Raw genomic sequence first — 24,447 nt, 5'->3', positions numbered from 1 at the left:
AACAAACAGTTGGGTTACTGTTTTGCAGAGTTGCCGAGTAATTGTGGAAGGCAAGGAAGAGCCGGTTTGCACAAGGTGGTTGCTCAATGGAAAGGTCTTACCGGAGGAGGTGTCCGGGAAGGTACAAGCAGAAGTCAGCGCAGCTGCTCTCAGAGCTTCTTGTTGGGAGAGAACTTTCTAGGCTTTCAGCCAGCCCTGGGCTTCTAGTGGAAGCATTTCACAATCTCCTCCTTTCTCCGCGGGTTATGTCCTTGGATTGAACAGCCAGTGGGGGCTTCTTGGGTGAGTGGAAAGTGCACTGGACTCGGGGCCAGAGCTCTACATTCCAGCCTTGGCTCCATCCCTGCCCGGTGGTGTGACCCTTCCTCTTAGGGCCAGAGTTAGACTAGGCTGCATGATCCCTGGGGCGCCTTTCAAATCTAGACTCCTGGGAGGTGGGGGACAGGACAGCCTGTCTCTTCAGATTGGGATTCAGAGGGCACAGCAGCTACTGTGAGTGAACTGACCTACGGCCCAGAGCCACTGAGTTCTGTGACCAGGCTTTAGCTCTGGCCACGGCGGCAACATGGGGAATTTCAAATGAGGTCAGCTTGGGGCAGAGGCAACTGTGCGGTTGCCAACCAAGTCTGGCAATTCAGATGAATCAGAAAGCTGGGATCCCTCCTAGTTCACCTGCAGTGAGCTGTGGAGCTCCATGTATCCAGGAGGAGAACCTTCCTAACAGATTCCACGTACAAGGACAGCATCTCGCTTTGAGCTTGGAAGAGCATAAGCCACAGATAGTTTCCCTCCCACTCCCATTCTCCTTCCTCAAGTCTTAGGAAATAGGACCTCTTCCCTGCCCCTTGTCCCATTTCCCAAGCAGAGTCTCAGTCATAAGTGCAGCACTTTCTCTCTCGTACTCACTTCCCCTATTCTTTCTGGTCACCAGGAGCAGCACTGGTCCAGGCTTTGGGAAGTATAACGTTGGGGCATGAGCTGACCTGTTGGTCCCTTTGGCTGCCCAGCCTGTGCTGTATCCATGCAGGCAGAGTCCAGTATTGAGCGGCTCTGTCTCATTTCTAAAGAGGGACCCATTACTCCCAAGCAGCTCAGGATGACCAACAACTTTCTCCGGCCTTCTGTCCAGGGTCCAGGGGAACAGTCGAATAAGAGAAACCTTTACTGAGCACCTATGAAATGCTAGAATCCATTTTTAGATGAGACAAAGGATTCAGAGGTAGGTCAGTTTCTGCTTCCAAGGCGGGAGACAGGATAACTGGAAAATCACTATAAAACCATGTAGAACATGGGGACAGCCATCGTACAGGGACACTTCAAAAGAAGGAGAACTGGTACTCGGTTGGAGATCATAGAAGGCTGTGTGGAACAAATGACTTAAGATAGACCAATCATCAACGTCATTATGATTACGTTTATGATTATAGCTAACTTTTGTTCGACTCTTACTATGTTCTAGGTGTTGTGCTAAGCCAAGCCCTGTGTCTTATCTGAGTTCCTCTTCACGAAAGCCCTTCCCTCTTAACATGAGGCTCAGAGAGGTTAAGTAAGTTTCCCAAGGCCAATCTGTGGGTAAATGATTAGAGCCCATGTTTTCCACGGAGGTATAGTGTGAGGTATTCCTAGTGGAGAATAAAGAATGACAGCTTGGAGTGGGAAAGTACAGCATAATTTGATGGGGAGCTGCGGGTGTTAAGGTCAGTGGGACTTGAGGGCTAGTGAGGAGTTTGACTTTGTTCTGGCAGCTGCAGGGAGACTGGGGGTGTGTGAGCAGGACTTGGCCTAATGAGAAGCTGGCACTTGGAGTGGTCATTTAGCGGGGAGAGCAGGGGGACCGCAGGAGGACTGAAGATGAGGGGACTGAGCTGAGAGACCTGGGTGTAAGGATACAGGGATGAGGACTTAGGGTGGCAGGGGCGGGAGGAGAGGGGGCGGGGGAGGAGAGGAGCGACCTGAGTCCGAACCCCTCTCCACCCATCCCGCTGCTCTCAGCATCAACGGCACAGCACGCAGAGAAGCGTGTGAGGGCGGCCTCACTCTGCTGAGGATCCACAGGAGCCTGGGGGGCCTTCCTGTCACTCCAGTCTCACGTGAGGCCCCAGCGAGGTGGCTGGCACCCTTTCCTCATCCTCAGTGAGCGGTGCATCCTCTGAATCAGAACCCTCTGTACATGTCCGACTTTTACCTTTTCCATCACTCTCTTCTCCCCACTCTCAAAACCCCAAAGCAGCAGAACCAAATGAATCACAGAGCTCTTTTAACGGAATCAGGGTCCCAAGGAGAATACCTGGGTGGAGCCAAAGAGAGGGTTCTGTGAGTCCTCAGCCGCCTTCAAGAGATCAAGGAGGAGGGGGGGTCAGAGAGCGACAGAGGGGGGGCAGGTGGAGGAGGGAGGGTGTCCGTGACTGCGAACCGCGAAATCGGATGGAAGCCGGTGCGCAAACTCCATCTCCACGCACCCGAGGAACCTCCTGCAGCGACTGTGGCCAAGAAGGCAAGAGTGAAAGCTGCAGAGTTTTTTGCCTCGGCCAGGTGAGTGTAGCCACCCGTGGTCATGCTCTTCCTACCAAAGAGCTGTTTTGACATCTCAGAGCAGCCCAGGGTGGGATTTCCAGGCCTCACTGTCCCAACAAGGAACGCAGTCAACATGACAGCAAGAGAAAGGGGCCCCTAGAGGCAAGTTAATCCAATCTGTGAGTGTCCAGAGTGGGTATGTGACTCATTGCCCCTCATACAGTCGCCTGTCTTCCCAGTTTGCTTTATAAACACATGGTGCTTACGTGCCAGGCATTATTCTAAGCACTTTGTAAGTTATTAACTTATTCAATTCGCATAACGTCCTGTAACGTGTCTACCTTTACCCTCTCTTAATGATGAGGAAACTGAGGCACAGAGGCATGAAATAACTTGGTCAAGGTCTCACAGTAATTGGTAGAATCAGGATTGAGCCCGGGCAGTTCAGCTACAGGGTCCAAACTCTGAACCCCTGAGCTCTGTTAGTCTTTATTCTAATTTCCACTCTAAGTCTCTAGCACTCCTACAAAAAAAGGAGATCAGAGCAAATCATTTCTAAAGTTGCACCAAGCTCTAACACTTTGTGATTCAGTGGAATCAGTAAGTGGTTAGGTCTCAGGCTGTGAGTTTTCAGTGGGCTGTGAAATATGCTTTGGTGTGACACAAATACCCCGTATGTGTGCATTTCACTGAGTTCTGGCATTGGCTGGCCACCAGCCTGGCTGTGACTCAGTGGATCTGCTGGCCCATTGCAGGGCCCCAGATCTTCACATCAGGGACTCGCAGATTCTGCACCTCTTTGCAAAGCTCTAGCCAATGAGATTGTGAAAACAGCACTCAATCTAAGCAAAGAAGTGAGATGCGGAAGTAACTACGATTTGGGCTGCAGGGGTACAGTGATTCAGTGAGATAAGGCCGGGAGGAAACACTTAGTCCTGAGCGCTGGCGGTGGAGGTAGACCAGAGGCTTCGGTTTCCTTAGCAAGGACAGCGCGGCAGGTGATTGGTTGTTGGCAGTGGGGTTACTTGAGTGGAAGAAATATGACCTTTCTAGTGGCCCAAATGAGAAAGGCTCTGTATGGTAATACAATCTCAAATTTCCCAGTTTGTTTAAACATTCAAATGGGATATAGCTAAATTCACATTGTGGATTCCCCAGTGGGAAGGTAGTAGGTAGAGTGGAAAGAACACTGGCCTGGTGTTTGGACATCTAAGTTCCAACCCTGGATCTGCCCCTAGCTAGGTAAGAGGTGTTAGACAAATCAAGTCCCACCTTGGCCTCAGTTTACCTATGATAACAGTGACAATTTCTTGAGTCGTTGGCACGCTGAGAACAGTTCTCAGAGCTTGACATGTATTACCCTTTCTAATTCTTATAGCGGTGCCGTGAGGGATGCACTATGATTATTGCTATAACCCAGAGGAGGAAAAGGAGGCTCCGAGAGGTGAAGGAACGTACCCAGGGTCATACACTAAGCAGTGGACTGGGAATTGTTCCTAGCGTGTCTAGCTATATCTCCCACATTCTCAGACATGATGCTCTACTGCCCTTGCCTTTATAGAGAGGGGTGGGTCTCTGGATGGGTTACAAACAAACCTATTTAGGATACTTGTGATGAAGATGGCCCTTCCAGGAGCCTGTCTTTGCTCATGCCTTTGTGCCCATGGAGTTTGGCAGCTTCCATCAACCTCCCCTGGACGGTCAGCTCTGTGTGGGCAGGGCTCCATCACTGCAGTCCTAGTGATAAGCACCATGCTTGATCTGTAGTATCAGTGAATATTTGTTGAATGAATGTAAGGAAGAATCACTGAGCCTGGCAGAGCCGAGGAGCAGTTGAAGTGATGGGAAGTATGAGAGAAGCAGAATGGAACTAGCTCAGCGGAGTGTGAGCTGGTCCAGACAGTCTGAAACCTGAAGATGTTCACGAAGAGTTAAGATTTGGGCTTTCAGATGAAAAGCTGCAGTGTAACATGTGATCCCCTTGTAACGAACAAACTCTCCACTGAGGAGTTCATGTATGGGAATGTCTGCCCCATAGGGTCTGGCTGCTAAAGAAGGGCCTTGAGGGTGAAGCCCAGGTCTGCCAGCCCTCAGGGAGGCCTTGGCAAGCCCTTCAGCCTCTCTGGGCTGGGCTTGCCTCCTCTATCTAATTCCTTCTCTACCCAGTTGGGGTTGGGACTAAGCCCTCTTATGACCCCACCCCAGCTTTCCTTCCTGCACAGGGAGCATATCAAGCCCCGTTCTTCCCAGACACCTACTGTCCATCACAACTTACCTGTCTTGTGTCTGTGTCTTCAGGATCCTGTCCTCTGCTAAGCGACATTTATCCTTAGCTACTGCAATGAACACACCTGCTGATGTGCACTTGGGTATTCATGTGCTTTGCCCTGGTAAAATATTCCCATTTCACCAGGCCCTTGAAGACATAGTTACTGATGGGACTTTTCAGCCCTGGAGAGGGTTGTGGGGGGCAGATGGTTATTAATCACAGTGATAACAACTATCAGTACAATGGACAAAACACTTTGTTGTCCTTTATCTCATTTGACTGCCAGGTGCAAGGGCAGGTTGGAGGGGCACCGTGGGCCTGTGAGAGGAGACCTGTGTGGCTCCAGCTCTGCCACTGTGGGGCTTCTTTCTCAGTGTCTTCTTTTCATATGAGAGAAGGTTGATGAGATGATTCTAGGGCTCCCTTGGATTGAACCTTCCTCAAATCTAGTATTAGGGGCTTGTTTTACAGAGAGCAAGTGAGGTTTAGGCGGTTTGGCTGTTTAAACTGCATTCTTACATGGCTTCCTTATGTGGCCTTCTTACTTACGTGGCTCCCCAACGTGTAAAGTGCTGGCCCATGCTGAGACAGGCAGCACAGAGGTTATTATTATTACACTCATTTCACAGACAAGGACACAGAGACTCAGAGAGATTAAATGAATTGTCTGGAGCTACACAAAGCAAGACGAAGGCACTGGCATTTAAACCCAGCCGTCAGGATGGCCAACCTGCCTGTGGGGTTAGTAGCATCTCTTGGGAGCTCTTGGTCTGGTTTTTCTTGTGCTCCCCTGAGACTTAGGGCCAGATTGGCTCCCAGAGAGCTGCAGCTGGGCTCTAGGGTGACTTTACTCTGAGAGAATCGGGCTACTGCTTCCTCCTCAAATCCCAGCCCCTCGGACTCCGTGCTGTGCCCCCTCCACCAATTTCTTGCCTATGGCAGCTGCCAGCAGCTGTGGGCTGGGTGTTCTCTCTCTGACCCTCCACATCCATGCTCCTTCCTTCTCATTCGGCCTCTCCAGGAGGTCAGTAGTTTCCTCTGCCCTCTGGCTTCTGGTTGGATTCAGCTCAGCACTGATTAGGTGAGCAGAGGGTGGGAGAAGGGAGGATGGTTCTTCCCCAGCCCCTTCTCTGCGGGCCATAGGTTGGCAATGGCTGCGTGCATCTGTCAAAGGCCACAGAGCCATCTGGACAGCCCTCTCCTAGCTCCCCAGAACTGTCTAGCCCACGAGGTTCTGGCAACTGCCTCTCCCTTTGCCCTTTCAGCCCGAGGACTGGTAACGGCTCCCAGGTATTTTTAGCCTCAGGGTGCATCATCATCTCCTGGTTTTCCTTAACCTTGTCTACACCTTCATAAATTATCCTTTAATTAATCTCTCTTTGGTCACCCTCTTTTGAGTGTGTCCTCTGCTTCCTCCTTGGACCATGACTGATATATGCTGCCTCTTTCCTTCATGTCTCTAGTCTTCCATTTCTTAAAGGCACAATGATCCCAGGCTTTTAGCATGATGGTCTGCCGATATTGCTTCTTGCAAAGTTTAATGGAAAAACAAAACCAAGCTAAAGAGAAAAACAAAAGTTTGAGGTGGCCAGGGGGTATGGTAAAGGGCACTGAGCTTGGACCTGGGGGCTGAAGACCCAAGCTTGCCACTAACTAGCTCTGTCATCTTGCCAGTCCCCTGGCCCTTCCAATAAAAACAAGGAAGAATCATTTTTGCGTTGTTTTTCCCATAAGCCTCTTGGGCAGATCAAATGAGGTGATGCCGGTGGAAGTACTCTGTGAATGCTGAAGCCTTTTCTGAGCATTAGGTGTTACTGTTGTTGTTTTTATCAGACACAACATGTAGACAAAATCCTCAAAAGGCCATGTGCTGCATTTTCGAATGCACTCAGATTTCCCTGTTGCCCATATGCCTCCTGGATTAGGAGATCTGGCATTTGCAGAATCCAAGATTGATGTCCAGGGAGGGTTGGCCAAGTCTGGACCCACATGAGCTAAAAATACCCTTGACCTCAGCGGGAGCATCTCAGTCCTGAAGGGGATGAACCCAAGGCACGGAGACAGTGAGGGAGATGACCTCCATCATTCATCGGCTGGGGTGAGGAGAGGGCAGGGAGAAGGTGGCTGTCACAGGCCGTCCTTGTCAAGAGCCGGTGGGAACACTGGCTTGATCTTTCTCCCTGTTTCTCTGTCTGTCGCTCTGTCTGTCTGTGAATAGGATTAACCTGAACCTTTTGTACTTTCCTGTTAGAGTGAAGGCTACATCATAAAAGCTCTTCCTCATGGCCAAGCCTCTTAGGGGTTTTCCCAGCCTGCCTTGTGGGGATGACAAACACCTCCAGCCAGAGGGAGGTAAGGAGGTGATCCTAGAACCTTGGCTGACTTCCATCCAGAGAAGGAGACGTTAATCCAGGAGCCTTGGTTTGATTTCTCCGGGGATGGGAAGTGTTGAGGTTCATCACCTCTCTATCCTAAAGATCAGTGGTTTGGGAACAACAATCCTTAGAGCTCTAGACTGTTGCTATTTAAAGTGTGGTCCATGCATCACCAGCATCGACATCGACCAGGAGATTGTTAGAAATGCAGAATTAAAGAAAAAAAAGAAATGCAGAATTTCAGGTCCCACCACAGACCTCTAGATCAGAATCTGACTTTTAACCAGATCCACTATGGATTCATATGCACGTTAAAGTTTGAGAAGCACTATTCTAGCATCCCTCTGAAGAACCTGAGGGGGTCACATGGGCAGGTTGTCTACGTGGGGTCCCATAAAAGATAACATTTGAAAAAGAAGTTTCACTTGTATTTAAAAAAAGAAGAAAAGGTTGAAACCAATGTGATCTTTCCCTTTCTTTGATAGGAACCTCTGCTGACGTTAGGACTCTGCTCCCTGTCTCTCCCTCGGTCCCCACGCCCCAGCCCCAGCCTCTCCATTGGATCCTCAGATGCCTGGTGCAAGCCTGCCGTGGCGGCTGCTCCATCAGTGAGGGGCTGTGTTAGGCGACTTGTGGGAATCGGATTATTTCCCAAGCTGCTTCTCAGCTCCGGGGGTCTAGCCGCGACAGGGCTGCCTGGCCAGGCACTGAGGACGAAAAAAGGAACTTGCCACGAGCTGGGAGTTTAGGACTCAGCTCGTTTCTCTGAAAGGGGAGGGCAGAAGGGTGTGGAGCTGCCTCCTCTGTAGGTGGAATTACTCGGGCAGCTGAGTGTTTGTTGTACGAGGAACAGCCTGGCAGGAGCTGAGAAGAGAGAAGTCTGCCACCAGCTGGGATCTGGGCCCAGCCCCACGGCAGCAGGTTTTCAGGATTTCCAGAGGGAGTGCTTGGCGGCCCGCAGTCTCAGTTTGCTGCAGTTATAAATATCTGTGATTTGCATTCCCTTCACATCCTCCCCTGGAGCTGCTCAGCATGTTCTGCCGTCGCTCCCCCCCCCGCCCCAGCCTCCACCCCCAGCTCACACAGGTCCCTTACCGGCAACATTCATGGCTTCCAGTTCACAGCAGGGGAAACTGAGGCTCTACCAAGCCACCCAAGGGCCCCACCTACATCTGGGCTGACTCAGGGAAGGAACTAGCACCTTAGCACAGCCTCAGAGTCCTTCACACACCAGCCGCAGACCTCCTGGCCTGAACTCTAGCCCTTTCTCATCCTGCGTTTACCCTCAGTCCAGACCACCCACCCTGCTAGCCTTCCCTGAGCACGTGAGCCCTCGAGTTGTGCAGACGTGTTCCTTTCTCTCCTCTCACACCTTGACACCCCAGACACACACCTGTGCCTCTCTCCGGTGGCACGACTATCCTCCCTTGATTGGAGCCATCTGACAAAGTGCCTCCCCCGTCCCCACCCTCGCCAGCTTTCAAAATCATGGAGTCAGATGTGTTGCAGGCCCCTCGGTCCCAACTCAGTGCCATCCTCAGAAAACACTTGTGTAATGATGAATGAACCAGAAGACAAAAATACACAAGCTAGTGGATGAAGCAGAGACAGAGTATTTTATAGACTCTCATGGGTGAAATGAGCATGCCATTCAACAGTTCTGATGCTTTGCAGGAGCTCATGTGAAAAAGATTTGGAGCAGAAGCTGCAGATCCCTAATGAAAAACATCTCTCTGGGGTTTCCCTGGTGGCGCAGTGGTTGAGAATCTGCCTGCCAATGCAGGGGACACGGGTTCGAGCCCTGGTCCGGGAAGATCCAACAGACCACGGAGCAACTAAGCCCACGTACCACAACTACTGAAGCCTGCGTGCCTAGAGCCTGTGCTCCGCAACAAGAGAAGCCACCACCATGAGAAGCCCATGCACTGCAACGAAGAGTAGCCCCCGCTTGACGTAACTAGGGAAAGCCTGCACTCAGCAATGAAGACACAACACAGCCAAAAATAAAGAAATAAAGAAATTTATTAAAAAAAAAAAATCTCCCTGTGGCTTAGAGACGTCTTAGGTACAAACCAGACACTAGCTTGTGACTCAAGATACTTGAGTTATCTGAGTCCCAGGGTTGGTTGGTTTGTTTTTACCTGAAAATGGACATTCTGAGATTATTTACCACCTAGTGTCATTGGGAAGATGAAATAAAGTGAGGTACATGTAAGATGTTTATGACAGGATAGGCACCTCCTATACTCTTGGCACTTCTCTACCACTAGCTCCTAGGAGGACTCTTCCTTTCTTCTCCTATCCTGAAGCTCAATTATGCCTGAGGAAGAGGAGAGAAAGGTGACAGGTAATCCTGAATTTGGAACTGAGACATTCATTTCAGGTCACAAATGCTCTGGATCTTCAGAACTGGTTTTCCAGGATTCTAAACACAATGATTTAAAAAATGGAGTCTGATCCAGCCCACGCTAAGTTCTTCGTTCCAATCATGTAACTATTCACCAGTGATTTAGGAATTACGCAAGCCCAGCCTCTGGGCCAGTGGTCTCCATTCTGGCTTCAGTTTGTAGAACCAGTGAAGCGGGGTTGAAGAAGGACTGGTCTGGGGTCCTCAGGACCTGAGTTTGTCCTCTAACTCACTTTGTGACCATTGACCGTTCATTCCTCCTTTTTGGGCCTCAGTTCCTCATCTGTCAAATGAGGAGACTGGACTAGATGCTTCACAGGGCCAATCACCTTAGATCCACATGGAAAACAGGAGCCTCCATAGCCTCTGCTCTCTAGGCATCTCTGTTTCTTTCTTCTCACCCTGTCTACCTATCCTGATGAGTGGGGTCTCAGTTGAATGAGAATAAGCCCGTGAAACAGTGCTTTATGTATTCAAAATGGTTCCATACTCACTCTAGCTTTACAAACACCTCAATGGGGGGCAGATAAGATGGATCTCATAATCCTTATTTTATAGACAACAAAACTGAGGCTCAGAGGAAGAAAGGGTTCCCAGGGCACATTGCTCAGCAGAGGCAAAGCAGCGCCTTTGCATTCCCAGTTCTGATTTTCTCTGCCAGGGACTCCCAGGACTGGTGGTGGTTATACTGCTGGGTTGGTTCCTTGGGCCCAAATGAGCCTCTTTTGGTTCCTCCCAATCTCCCTCCCCTGCCCAGGCTCTGCCATCTTGGTCCTTGCTTGGCCTCCCAGTAAGAGAGGGATGTGGTGAAGCGGAGTCCCAGGTGAGTACACAAGACGAAGCCCCATGAGGCTCCATTTCACCCCCTCTGCTGCTTCCTCCTGTGCTGAAGTCCTCATCCAGGTTTCACCTCCTGACCAAACCTCCTTGTGAGGGCACAGAGATGGGGGGCTATTGTCCTCTGCATCTGCAGGTGGAGGGTGCTGAGGACAGAGACAGGGCAGGGGAATGACCCAGGCCAAGTGTGACAGTGAGACTTCTGAGCTGCGCGGTTGACCTGCTCTGATGGGTTGAAGACAAGTAACTGGGCAGAAAGTCACGGACCTGGGAGATGGAAAGATAAGCTTCCAAAGAGGGAGTGGGGCAGGTAGTATGACGCCTGCAGTGAATGGGTGTATGAGTTACTGCGGAGAATTAGTCAAGGGGATTTGGAGGCATGTAGGCAGCTCTGTGGAAACATTTCTCACACCCATCCCTTTCTTCCATTTTCACTGCCACCACCCTCTCACTTCTCATCCAGGAGGTTGCAAGCACCTCTTGACTGGTCTCCCCGCTTCAGTCTCCTCCTGCTCCTTTCCACGCCCACATGCATCCCAACCTACCTGTTGAGCTGTAGTCCTCAGAGCTCCATCTGAGCATGCAGCCCTGCTGAACTACGAACTCTTCCTGGTCCTGTACTTTTCCATCTCTGGACGTGGCTGGTGTTATTTTCCTGCTGCTCAGCTCTGCCTGTGAGTGCAAATCCTACTTCATTCACTTCAATGCCACCTTCTCCCCATGATATCTTTCCTGGTCCTGCCCTTCTCCTCTCCCATATGGCTTGAGTGTGTATAATACCTGATGGTTCCATCTCTTCTTTTAGAGCGTTTATTGCCATCTACCTGGTATTATAATGATTTCTGTGAGTGTCTTGTCTCTCCTGCTAGACTGGGATCACCTTGCAGTTAGTAAAGAGATTATTTTCAAGTTTGTATCCCTTATGTCTCGGCTGCTATTTAGTTATTGGATGAATTAATAAAGACATAAGTGAACCAGTGCTTGCTGGGACAAGAAACAGAAGAGCTCTACCATCTAAGCTACAAATCAAGTTAACCATAAACCCAAAATTAAACTGAGAAAGTCATTTTGAGGCACGTGTGGAGGGAAATGCAAATAAATACATTCAGAGAAAGGCGGATCAGAAAGAAAAGAGCTTGGCACGAGAGTGCAACCCAGGGGACCGAGAAGATAGGTATGAGGGAGACGACAGTGTTTTATGCCTGGTAACAGGAGAAGTCAACAGAAGCTGGAAGAAGCGCCTTAGGGTGGGGCCAGATGAATCATAAGGCTTCCATTTAAGCCTTGAATGGCCCCATAGGTCCTCCCCCTGGTAGAAGCCGTAGGAAAGAAGAGTGCCCGGCACATTATAGGGGCATCAAAAGTTATTGAATTCATCCACATTTAGTATTTACCTTGAGTCAGTGAAGAGTAGCAACATGAGCAAGACACAACTCTTGTTCCCAAAGAGTTCACAGTCTACTAGGAAGAAGATGACATGTTCCAAGTAATCATGACAAAACATATGGTCAAATGTGTATGTGTATGTATGTGTTTGTAAGAATGTATCAAACATGTGCTGTGGCACTGCGGAAGAGGCAACAAGTTACTCTAAGTAAGGGAAAGGGGAGACGAAGATAAAGATGAGGGAAGACGTTATAGACACCATGCTTGGGAAGCAGAGGCTTTGAGAATGGGCTGGCTTTCCACCAGTCTCCAGAAATTGTCTGTGAGAAGGTAACCAAGGTATGAGTTAAAGTCATGAGGTCATCCGAGGAGGGCAAACGTGAGTGGGTCAGGGCACAGGAGACTGTCATGCCCAGATAGGCAGCAACAGTGGCCTGTCTTTTCTAAGGACAATGGGTATTGACTGACCAGTGTTTATGTCTTAGAATGACTAAAAAAGCCCACACTGCTTTTTGTGTGTCTCTCTGTGTGTATGTGTGTGTGTGTGGTGTGCAGGAAGGTTCAACGAAACTATGAAATGGAAAACTCTAGTGAAAAATGGAAAGTAATTCCTCCTTCTTCAAACCTAGCCCTACCTGTGCGGGTGGAAGGCAGGATTGAGTCCTCCAGGGAGGAGGGTGTTGGAAAGGAAGCCTCACCTTGGCCACTCTTGGCTTAGGAAAAGTGAAAGGCTGAGAAGAATGTGTCTTTTCCCTTTGGGCAGCCCTTGCTTATTCACAGCCTCATCTGCATAGGGAAATCGGAGCGGTCGGCAGTGCAGGACGAGCCAGCTGTGGTTGTGCAGCTGCATGGAGAGATGCTCCAGCAGCGGCAGTGGTGGGGAGTCCCCAGAGCTACTCCGGGCTATCAGCGCACGCCCTGTTTGGAGCTGGGGGGCAGGAAAGAGGGGATAATGTAATGGGAGACTGTCAGAGAGGAAAGGGGCCCTGGGGCCATTTTGGTTAACTCCTTTATTGGGGAAACTTAAGAGGGGCAATGGGCTTGTCCATGGTCTGTCCCACAGTCAGTGACTGTCAGGACCTTGGTGAGAACCCACATCTCCTGGGGGTTAGTGCTGCATCCTGTCCCCTTGCAAGACTGACGCGGAGGAGAGGGACAGAAAAGGAAAATAACCGGGGTGAAGAGCCCCTGGGTACCCCACAAGACACAGTGGCATTCCCGCCTGACCAGCTGTTCTCTGCCTGTCAGCTTCTGTCTTTATCCCACTCACCTTCCAAGCTACGAGGCTCCCAGGGCCATAGGAAATTAGGGGGCAATGGCTTCTGTAAGAAACACTTTCACAATTTCCATGAAATTTGCAAGGTGTTTTTGTTTGTTTGTTTGTGTTTATTAGAATCCTTTTGAATCTCGTCAGTGTTGCTTTCATGGGTAAAGAACTTACAGTCACCAATTATATCTGAAGGTTTTGAGTGGCAGAAAGATGAGCATTAAGACATTCATGCTTGTTCCACAAATTTTACTTTATGTTTCGAAGAGATTAACCCCAATTTTATTGTAGGTTTTTAAGGTAATTAAGCTGAGAGGCAGTTATGCTCTACTGAGAAGAGCATTAACCTTGACATCAGAAAACCTGGGTTCAAACGCCAGCTCTGATGTTTCCTAACCTTTTTTATTTTCATCAGTTTCTCTCTCTGAGCCTCAGTTTCCTCATCTGAAAATGGGGATATTAATAATTCATTAATATTAATAATTTATATTATTAATGTTCATTTAAATTTATTTAACAGATATTTATTGAGCCCCTATTATGTGCCAGGTGATGTTCACGAGACTGAGATAAAATCATGAACAAGATAGCTGAAATTCCAGCTCCCTCAGAGCTTATAATGGAGGTGAGATGTGATAAGCTGTCTTAAAGAGCTTAGCAGTATTCTGGGCGTGTAGTAGTTGCTTAATAAATTGTAAAATTAGAACTCTCACAACACTGGGTGCTGGGAGAGCTAGTTTAGTTTTAGTTGTGCCATTAACCAGCTGGGAAACCTCAGAAGTCTCTGGATACCTAAGTCTTTGGAGTACTGTCCCTTGGCTCGTGTGACCTTCCGTAGCACAAATGATTGGGGACCCTCCTATGTTTCACCGTTCTCATAGGGTTTCACAGACAGAAAACCCCTTTGCTTGTGTAACGCCCATTCATGTAGGGACCCTGGGTTACTGGCCTTAAATATGACCATTGAATAGTCCTTGCCTCATGGATCAGTTCCAAGGTCTGAAACTAAAGTTTTAACTTTTTTTCTGTCTGTTGCTTGCTTTCTACTTAACTTTTCTCTGGCTATTAATAAGCAGCTTAGCTAACAAAAGTCTGATGAAATCTGCTCTAACCTTAGATGAACCTGCTTTCACAAGGAATGGGGGTGAGAGAGTTAGTGGCCAGTAATCATGGTCAATGAAATTTCCATCCAGTTGTGTTGGTCCATCTTAAGGGACTGATAAAACTCCTTTCCATTGATGGTATATTGAAGAGAGTTTCAGGAGTGGATTGGGGTTTCACAACTACCACTGGCTGACTAAGCTGAAGCCAGAGAATCATGGACAGAAGGGAGAATAAACATTATCATGTTTAACCTCTTTATCTTATAGTTAAGAGAACTGTGGTCCATTATTGACAATCTCCAAGACATGGAAGCATCCTAAGTGTTCATCAATGGACGAATGGATAAAGAAGATGTGGTGTGTGTAATGGAGTATTTTTTCAGCCAAGACAAAGGAAGAATTTCTACCATTTGCAACAACATGGATGGACCTTGAGGGCATTGTGCTGAGTGAAATAAGTCAGACAGAAAAAGACAAATACCATATGATCTCACTTATATATGAACTCTAAAAAAGCCAGAGTCATAGAAACAGAGACTAGAAAGGTGGTTATCAGGGGCTGGGGTGTAGGAGAAAGGGGAGATGTTGGTCAAACAGCACAAGCTTCTAGCCATAAAATGACTAAGTTCTGAGGATCCAATGTACAGCATGGTGATTATAGTTAACAATACTGTGTTATATACTTGAAAGCTGCAAAGAGAGTAGATCTTGTGTTCTCAGTACAAAAAAGAAATGGTAATGATGGGACTTGATACAGATGTTAGCTTATGCTATGGTGGTCATAATTTTGTAATATATAGTGTATCAAATCAACCTCTAACTTACACAGTGTTGTATGTCAGTTATATCTCAATAAAGCTGGAAACAAAACGGAGTGAGGGTTGGAGGGAGAGAATTTGGTGTGGAACATATGGAGTATAAACTGCCTGCTGGATATGAAAATAAAGATAACCAAAAGGCATTTGGAAGATGATTCTGAAGGCTAAGGAGCAAGGGATGTGTGTGTGTCTGTGTGTGTGTGTGAGAGAGAGAGAGAGAAAGAGAGTGAGAGAGAAGGAGAGAGAAAACCTGTGGTCCAGAAATGTGAGGTCCCTGCCCTGTAAGATCCATTTACTAACTAGTGACAGATAAGTGACATGGACTTCATATAAAAAGTTACAGAACATCACTAGAATCTAGGTCTCCTGATTTCCAATCTAATACTTAATCTTTAGCCCTCTCAAAGCTGGAAATGTGACATTATACTCTTCCTTTAGAATTTTTAAAGTCCCCCCACCAAACAATTGCTACCTAAATATGATTTTTGTTCATGACATTGACTTCAACAAATAGGAATAAGAGCTGGATTTAAACACCTGAAGGAACGTGAAAAGGAAGAGTTTTCAGATTTGTTGTCTGGCATCTCAAAGGCAGAGATGGGGCCAAGATGAATGTAGTAAATAGAGATAAGTTTTGTTTAAACCTAAGAAAGCACTTTTTGATGTGCAGAGCTCTCAATAGCTGGAATCACCTACCTTGGGAGAAAGCGAGCTGTTTGCCATTGGACGTAAACAAGTGGATGCCCATGAGGTGGTAAGTCAGGGCAGGTCAACTTCAAGTTGTCACTCATCTTTAATAAACCCATGTGGAATTTATGAGCCTTTATGGTATTTAAATAATCCCTTCTTAAACCTATTTCTAGCTAGTTACTACCTCTGCGCTCATTGGGTTACCACCTACTATGTAAAGTATACTTCAATCTAACTCTTGCAAACTTTGGGCTAAGGGGAGGTTGGGATAGTTCTGTTTTTCTGAGATTTGCTGATTAAGTACACAGTTCCATTCTATCAAGCATTGTAGTATCTCCTCTCAGCCTTCTCTTTTTTAGTAAAAGGTGAAAGATTTATGCGTTCTGAAGAGAAACCAGAGTATAGCCTTCTCTTTTTCGATTGAGGAAATCTAATTTTGTTAAGTCTATCTGTTTTACCAACAAGCTCCATCATATTGACGATTTGAATAGTCCTCCACCCTTTCCCCACCTCCCCAGCTCCACTGAATTTTTCTTGAAGTCCATGACTATAACTGCCATGTTTTTCCTGAGCCCACACACTGCTATCATTTGATCATAGGATAATGTCTTTCTGTTGGCTTCCATACTCTTTCTGGTGAAACCCAAGTGCCTCAGCTTAAGCTACTGGAGTTCAGATTTGTCAAGTTGATCTCCATTTCTGCCCTGCCACTTATTAGCTATGTGACCTTCGACATGTCACTAATTTTCCTTTGGAAATGGGGAAAACAATACTCCAAAAAATAGGTAAGAGACTCAAAAAAGAGAAGATCCATGCAAGTAGCTTGCACAGTACCTGGTACAGCAACTATACTCAGTACTTGTTTATAGAAGTGAAATGAAATAAACTTAAATATATTTCCTGAGTTGTGATACATTAGTGTCCATCATTTTATAAAGAGAGATTAGGGTATAAGTTACCTAAGAGCACTGCTTTCTATTTTTCCAAACTGAAGCTCGGTTGTTACATCCTCCCCTCCCCCCATTCTCCTGAGATCTTTATGCCCCTGAGATTTAAAGTCAGGGAACTCCAGTTTGAGTTCTTTCTCTATGATTTATTAGCTTTACAGTTTTGGTTTATTAATATTTCTAAGTCCATTTCCTCAACTGTCACATTGAGATAATAGAAATATTTGACCTAGAAGGGCTTTGAACCTAAATAGACTCAGGTTTCAAATCTGAGCTTCACCAATTTATGGCTTTGTGACCATGGACAAGTTGCTTAACCTTGCTCAGTTTCCTAATATGCAGAAAGAAAAAATGACACCCACCTCAAAGAGTCACGGTCATAATTCAATGAGACAACTATGTAGAGCATCTAATATAACCCCTCGTCACACACAGCAGGTTCTCAACAGCCAGTTGCGTTCCTCCCTGTGTCACGGAGCTATCTAGATGCTTTGTAACTTCTGAAGAGGTGTGCAGATATTAGAAGCTGTTGTTTGCTGTGGTATTTCTTTGCCCAGAAGCAATACTGTGCGATGAAAAGTGCACTGGATTTGGAGTCCAAATGGGATTCAAGTGACGTAAGGTTTGGAAACACATTCTGCTCCCTGAAGCGTGGCTTCTTCATCTCAAATGGGAGATGATAGAGCTCGGTCTGCTCAGCTCACAGGTGCACCTTGAGCATCTGATGAAATATTAATGGTGAAACCATTAAGGTAGTCTGAAAATGAGGCACCATGATGACTAGAAATGCTCATGACATTTGCAAAAGTGGAGATTTCACTACTTTATTTGCTTTCTTCCAAGTCCTCTTATTAAAGTATGATTTAAAACCCAATTCTGGGTGATTTTTGATGTCTGGAGATTTCTTTGTTAATAGTCTCTATTTGGGGAGGTTGCAACAATATTATCATATTATTTCCATGATCCTTGTGAAAGATGACATAGTATCATGACAAACAATTCTGGAATCAAGCTGCTCTCTGATGTAAAAATTCAGTCACAGATATCTTGAATCTACGAAAATTGAAAGCCTTGGGTTTCAATAGTCCCCTACTTAGACCCTAGCCCTAGTTTCTTAGAGAACATTGGTTTGTTAAAGTCCTTCTGTTTTTTTCCCCTGATAGGTTATGCTTTTACATTTCCATGATCCCACTTGTTCTTATGAATTCCAGACACAGCAATGAGGTTTAGTAGCTTATACTTCCCAGGTAGCCCCACAGATGGGTGGGAAACCCACTGGCAGTGTGACATTCCTTCTGGTTCAGTGGCCATTTATAATGACTGGATGTGCATTCTTGACAACTAGCATGGCAATTCTACCCATGACTTACTCCAGAATTCTGGGGTAGATGCTTTCTGGCCCAGATGACTTATTTATTTAGTTTGTCCATTCCATTTATTTGGTGAGGGGGTGGGCAGAAGTTCATACATGCAGCCCTGACTTGAGAGGCAAGAGATTTGAACTCTTGCCCCCAATATGCTACTAACTTGCTGGAAAAAAAACTGAGCAAGTCATTTCTCTCTATGGTTCAGCATCCCCACCTGCGACTTGAAAGGGTTGGATGAGATGATCTCTAATGTCTTTTCCAGTTTTGTCATTTTGTGATTCTAAAATATGCTGTCATTCATAGTTCTTCCTGGCAAGGTCATGGTGGGCCAAGGCTGAGGTAGCTGAAACATCTGATAACACATTTCTCTTTCCTGGCCAGCTACTCAGAAGCTCCCCTTCAAATAAACTCTAGGTGGATATCCCTTAAATAAGCACATCAGACTCTGTAGAACTCAGCAACTAGCATGGCAACTTAGACCAGACAGGAGTTCAAAGGAGATGATGGAAAATCATTTGTATTGATCTTCTATTAGTCAAGTAAATTGTAAAAATACCTATAAATGAAAATTAGAGAAAAAATAAAAAGGGGAAAGAGATTGCCCGGCTTGTTTCATAGTGCCGGCATTGGAACTGTGTCTTCATTAGGGCCTTGTACAGAGGAAAGGGACTTAAACGAGACAGTTCGCTGAGTTCCATCCTGACGACATTCTCGTGCTGTGTGACCTCGCGCAGGTCCAGCTCCGTGTTCGAGCCCTTATTTCCTCCTCCGGGTGACGAGCATCTTGGGCCAAGGCAGTGGTGCTCAAAGCGCAACGTGCATATGAATCCCCTAAAGATCTTTCTAAAATGCAGACTCTGGCTCTGTAAGTCTGGAGAGGTGCCTCTGATTCTGTAGCTCTAACAGGGTCCTCCATGCATCTGCTGCTGCTGGTCCTTCACTCGTTGAGAAGCAGGGGACTAGATAATTTTTAAGGCCCTTTTCACCTGTGAACTCTCCATGATTCAAACAATCCCCCATACTAAGGTGGGAAGCAGAATAGGAAAGCCTCTCTAGATGGTCCACCATCTATATTAAAATACCCTTTTTTTAAGAGAGATAAGAATAGAATTCCGAAACCTGGGCTTAAGCAAGACAGAAGGTGGGCACCGATGGGAATATTTGCTCTGAAGCCTAAGGCAATCTGAAAAGATATTGATGCTTGAAAGGAAAGCAGAGGAGAGAGGCAGAAGGCTTGCTTGAGGCAGGTAGAAAAGTCAGGGAACAAGCGTCCATAGAAACCACAGGTGACAGTGTTGGAAATGGTCGTAGAAATGTAATAAAGAGCTTGATGCTAATTCCACTGCAAGGCCTGGTTGGCCCTGGGTTTAGAGATATTATCTCATGCACCCACACAGCATTCCTGCAAAGCTGAGGAGAACAGCAGACCTCTCCCCATCATAAAGGGGAGCTAGGTGGAGAGAAAAAGGGGGCCGAAGCTGAGAACACCAGGGAGGTGGGGGTCTCTGGGATCCGGCAGCAGAACCTTGGCTTTGACATCCCAGCGACGAGCCTGGTGCATCTGTCTCTGCACACGCTTGGCCATAAGCCGCTGAGGCTCTCCCCATGTCACCCCTTTGGAGCCGCCCGTGGGCAGCGGTGGGGGGGAAGGAAAGTGTCTCAGCAGAACCTCGGTTTCACTTCCTGCCTCGAGCACAGAGAGTCATTATATAAATATCAACCTCAGCAGCTGCTACTCTCACCCCTCTTCTCGCTATTACTCCCGAGGCCCAGCTCACAGGCAGGACGCCTGCAGCCTCTCACTTTCCCCTGGTCCCACAGCCTTGCACCAGGCCAACCAGGTGGGTGCCTGGGGCAGAAATGAATCACAACCTCTCTCTGGCCCTCCAGCCAGCCGTGCCCCGTGGCCCTCGCCTCACTGAGCAGGGGAGGTTGTCCTGCCCAGTGGCCCACATTAATCAAATGAAACCTCGTTTACAGACGTGACAGGCCGCCAGCCCATCCGTAGAGGCCACAGAATGCACCGTCAGCACTCGTGCTGATCGAGGTGGGGCACGTTCATATATGTATACTCTATTCTATGAAATGCACGAAAATCGTCCAATCCTTCCAAACCTAAGGCAGGAAGGCAGTGAAGCATGGTGTAAAGAAAAGCCTGCAATGAAAGATCAAAAATGAGTTCAAGTCTCCACTCCACTACAAATGGATAAAATCCTCTGCTAATCTTCAAATGTAAGAAACTCCCCTTTGAACATTGGCTCATAGTTGTTGACTTATTGTATTTCTGAAGATACTATTTAAAAAAAAACCAAGCAGAACAAAAATCCCAGGCAGGTACATGTAATCGCCTTGATCCTAAATTTCTTCATCTTTAAAATAATGACGTGAGCCATGCTTCTTCTCCGGGGTTGTTACAAAGACCATACAAGATGTATGATGTCTCTCTCTCTGCCTGAGTGCACTGATTGACATATAATAGTGGGTGTGCGTGCAAATTGAAAGCTGTTATTCCAAGCTATGTTAATTACTCATATCTTAACAATGTTTTAGCCATGGCCATATTAGAGGCAGGAAAGCCTCTGCAGAGCCCAGCAAAATGCCTTCATTGGGCCCTTGACACAGTCGATGGAAGGCAGTTTTTGGGGATCTCAACATCTGTGTGTTACTCAATAGATCAAATGTTGTCAAAGTATTACATTCCTTCTCCCACTTGACCCACTTATGACCCAACCAGATATTTGTGATTTATTATTAAATGACAAAAACAGATTACTAGGCAGTTTGTTCAGCATGAATCCATTAAACAAATTATATATACGCTTGACAAAAAGACTAAAGAAGAATGGATGTTCACCAAGATATTAATTACTGGTAATCTCTACATGGCGATATTGCGGAGGTTTAAATTTCTGTCTCCATGCTTTTGTGGGATGATTGGCCCCTTAAAGATCAGGGAGGTTAGGTGCTATTAGTTCTTCCTCTTCCCTTAAGCACACATATGAGGTGTCAAGTGAAGGGAAACCAAAGGTGAGGGAGCTGAAGTAAGTTGCCATGGGTCCAAGCAGAGTGAGGGTCTGGAGTTATTTTTTTTTACATCTTGGAAATCCCAAGAGTGATTGCTTGATTCCTATGTTTGTCAGCTGTCCATTCATTCATCCATCGTATCACCATTCATTCACTTAGTCACCAAAGAGTTATTGAATTACTTATGCTGTGTAGAGGAAGGGCATGGACTAGTTGTCAGAAGACTGAGATTCGAGTCCTGCTACCATTTTTCTGAGGCCATGAGCCCTTTGCCCTTTGGACCACCTGAGGCTCCCCAGTCTGTAAAATGGGGCTCATAATGAACATGAAAACTCTTTGAGAACTTCACAGTGCTGAGCAAAGAAAGAGTTTCTGTGAAGTCAAAACACTATGCTAGCAGTGCAAGAGAGATGGGTAAGTCATACAGAACCTGCACTCTTGAGAAGCTTACACTCAGGTAGTCTGCTGGCTTAATGCCAAGTCTAGCACTATGGGACATGGAAAGAATCTCTGAACTGGAATCCAGGAAGCCTGGGTTTCAGGTTAGTCTGAGCTGCTGACATGCTGTGTGACTATGAGCCACTCAATTTCCCCCTCTTGACCCTTGACCCCCTCTTGACTCTTTTCCAGCTGTCCTATAAAGGGATTATTAAGCCCAGGTATCTCTAAGGCACCCTGCAGCTTGGACATTCTATGAAATGAGTGAAATCAGGAAAAATGTGAAACACGTTAAGATATCCATCATGAACCATTATGCATCATGTGCTGGTTTCCGTTTGTGCATCAAAGACACAGGAACATTTTAGGTAGCACCGGCCTCCCACAGGGCAGGTCCTGGGTCTGTGGATGTTGATCTTCTGCGGTATCTCTGCTTCTCTGCTTAGCTTCCATCACTTCGGGAGAAAGAAGGAGTGCAAACTGTTCTACAAGATGACTGGGAATCCACCTGCGAGTCATCAATAAACATGATGGGCAGAACTATTTGCAACACCTTTTGGCCATGTTTCTGAGCTGTTTCTCAAGCCTATGACGTGAATCTGAATGGGAAAGGCAGAAAGCATGAGCAGAGGGGAACCCAAGTTTGCAAATCTAGAGCCTCAGGTCTAGGGTCAGCTTAACCAGGGACTGACCAGTGACATTCATTTATTCATTATTCATTTATTCAGGAAGAAATTATGGAGCACCTACTGCATACGTTAGCTAGTACTGGGTTAGACATTGGAGACAATGAGGAGAACATAGTTTACTAGACTATGTGTTTCCTGAAAGCAAGCGTCTTGCACTTATTTCTCCAGGGCCTAAACATGACCTTGCCTTAAGGAGCACATAAACTAGTGGGGTCTTTGGACAAGTAATCTCCTTTCCTACAACTCCCTGTTCTCATTTGTAAGATGGTTTTGGGGAAGTGGACTTAATGATCTCCAAGATCCCTTCTAACCTGGGTGTTCTGTTCTGTGGTTGCATTACCTGGTGTCTTGCAGTGAGAAAGGTTTGCATACAGAGATGGAGCAAAGGTCACAGAACAATCTGCAACGGAGGTGAAATGAAACCGCAGGGCCTCCAGGGAGTGCGTGAAGCTAGTAAATCCCCCCCTCGCCGCTGAAATAAGACAAAGCCTGGTCCAGCAATTCAGTCTGTGTGCTCAGACACTGCAGGAACAGTAGCACCGGCTCTGGGTCTCGGTGGACCCTTCCCTTAGGGCAGGGGTGGGGCTTATCTGGCAACGAGCTGGACAGTGCCACAGCCAGCCCTCTGGGCCAGACCAGGAGCCAAATGTTAAAGCTGAATACACTCAGGACAGAGAACCAGAATCTCTTGAGTTCCTGTCACAATCCCCCACCCCCTGCTTTTACCTGTGTCACCAAAACTCTCCGGGGATGGAGACACCTACCTCCCATATTACTGTGATGATTAAATGTGAAAACACATATGAGAGGTCTTCGTAAACTCTGAAGTGCTTTATACATGGAAAATAGAATTAATATTCATGAAGGAGGGAGAATTAAAGGGCATCTGAAAGAATGAATAGGTACCACCTAAGTGGATAGCTGTGTGCAAGGCATTGAAGTTAGCACTTCATACAAACCAACTCATTTAAACCTCATAACATGAGGCAGGAGTTATTTGTCCCATTCTACAGATGAGGAAACAGAGTCCCTGGGAGTTTAAGTAACTTGATATGGATCACTCCACCAGTAAGTGACAAAGCTAGGACTCACAGCAAGGGAGACTGATTGCAGAATCTGTGCTCTTCACCAATGTGCCCTTCTGCCTTCCTGCATGGAAAAATGTTTTCTAATTCAAGTTAATTCCAGCCCATAAATGTGGCCTGAGAGCCAGACTGAGCACTGGGCACGTGACAATGAAGATATAGGAGCACAAACAAATAAGGAAATACTCCAAGGAATAAGGAAATAGATACCGCAACTATGATCGGTATCGGAATAACGTAAAGAGAAATGTGGAGATGCAAAAGATGAAGAGTGATTCAGAGGCTCTGCATTTATCAGACTAGGGAACAAAGTGGTGGATAAAGAATAGTTCAAGGTGAGGCTGCAAAGGTGAAGTGTTGGAGCCTTATGGTGCAAGATCTAGGGTGCCAGGCTAGAATGATAGGGGTTTAGCCTAGAGCTAATAGGAAACGATGAAATTTCCAGAGCAGGTGAGCAGTGCATCAAAAGTGGAATTTTAAGAGAGTTAAACTAACAAAAGAGAAGAAAACCATTCATCTTGGACCAGCACTATTACGATAGTCTGTGGACTAGTAAAGATGTAGTTAGATGAAAGTGAATTTTTCAAGTTGGACCCCTCATCAGGGAAAAGAGGGGACAAAATTTCAGGGATTTAGTACATCATTGATACTCAAGATGGTGAAGAATGGAGAGGTGGTCCCAGAAGATTGGGTTGAGAGGCTGTCAGGGGTGACGCGTCTCCATCCCATGCTTGACCCTCCTACTTCGTTGTTGCGGAGGTGGCCTTGCCTCTGGCAGACTCCTTAGGTGATGGGGAATCGTCACCCCAGGAAGCAGCCTGCTGTCTCCTTGGACAGCTCCTCCTGCTAAAATGAGTTTTTGTTCTTCTCTTTTCCTTCTTATTTAACTACAAAGTGCTCAGCACTGCTTTATTCAAACCTGAGAATATCTTTATCTCAGTATCACCAAGTTGGCAGCCCCCATGGGCCTAAAACCTGCATTAGGTGTCAGCAAGGGAACTTTGTGGGTGACCAGAGGGGCTGGATCTGGGAGGCTCAGGACCCAGACAGACTTAGCAATGCGGGGGAGGAAGTCCAGCCAAGTAGGTGAGACACAGAGCTTAGAGGTGGAAGAAAAGAAGGAGCTACTGTTTATGGGCCTCTGCAGCCAAAGTCCAAGAGCTGGACTTCAAGAATCACCGTGTTAGTCAAGAAATAGGTGAAGGGCTTCCCTGGTGGCGCAGTGGTTAAG

At 46.8% G+C, this 24,447-nt stretch overlaps 1 long non-coding RNA gene across 1 annotated transcript in view; it reads left to right on the top strand.

The window, feature by feature from the left end:
* The first annotated feature begins 980 nt into the window (after positions 1-980).
* Positions 981-24,447, top strand: part of LOC309660672 — a 32,531-nt gene continuing 9,064 nt past the window's right edge. The window contains exons 1-3 of the long non-coding RNA XR_014263527.1: positions 981-2,532; positions 7,035-7,135; positions 8,833-24,414. This is a non-coding gene — a long non-coding RNA (uncharacterized lncRNA). The remainder of the gene's footprint in view (positions 2,533-7,034; positions 7,136-8,832; positions 24,415-24,447) is intronic.

Source organism: Balaenoptera physalus, assembly GCF_965194825.1.
Source record: "Balaenoptera physalus genome assembly, chromosome: 4".
Lineage (NCBI taxonomy): Eukaryota > Metazoa > Chordata > Mammalia > Artiodactyla > Balaenopteridae > Balaenoptera > Balaenoptera physalus.
Note: the sequence above shows the minus strand (reverse complement) of the source record. Positions and strands in the feature narration are given on the sequence as shown.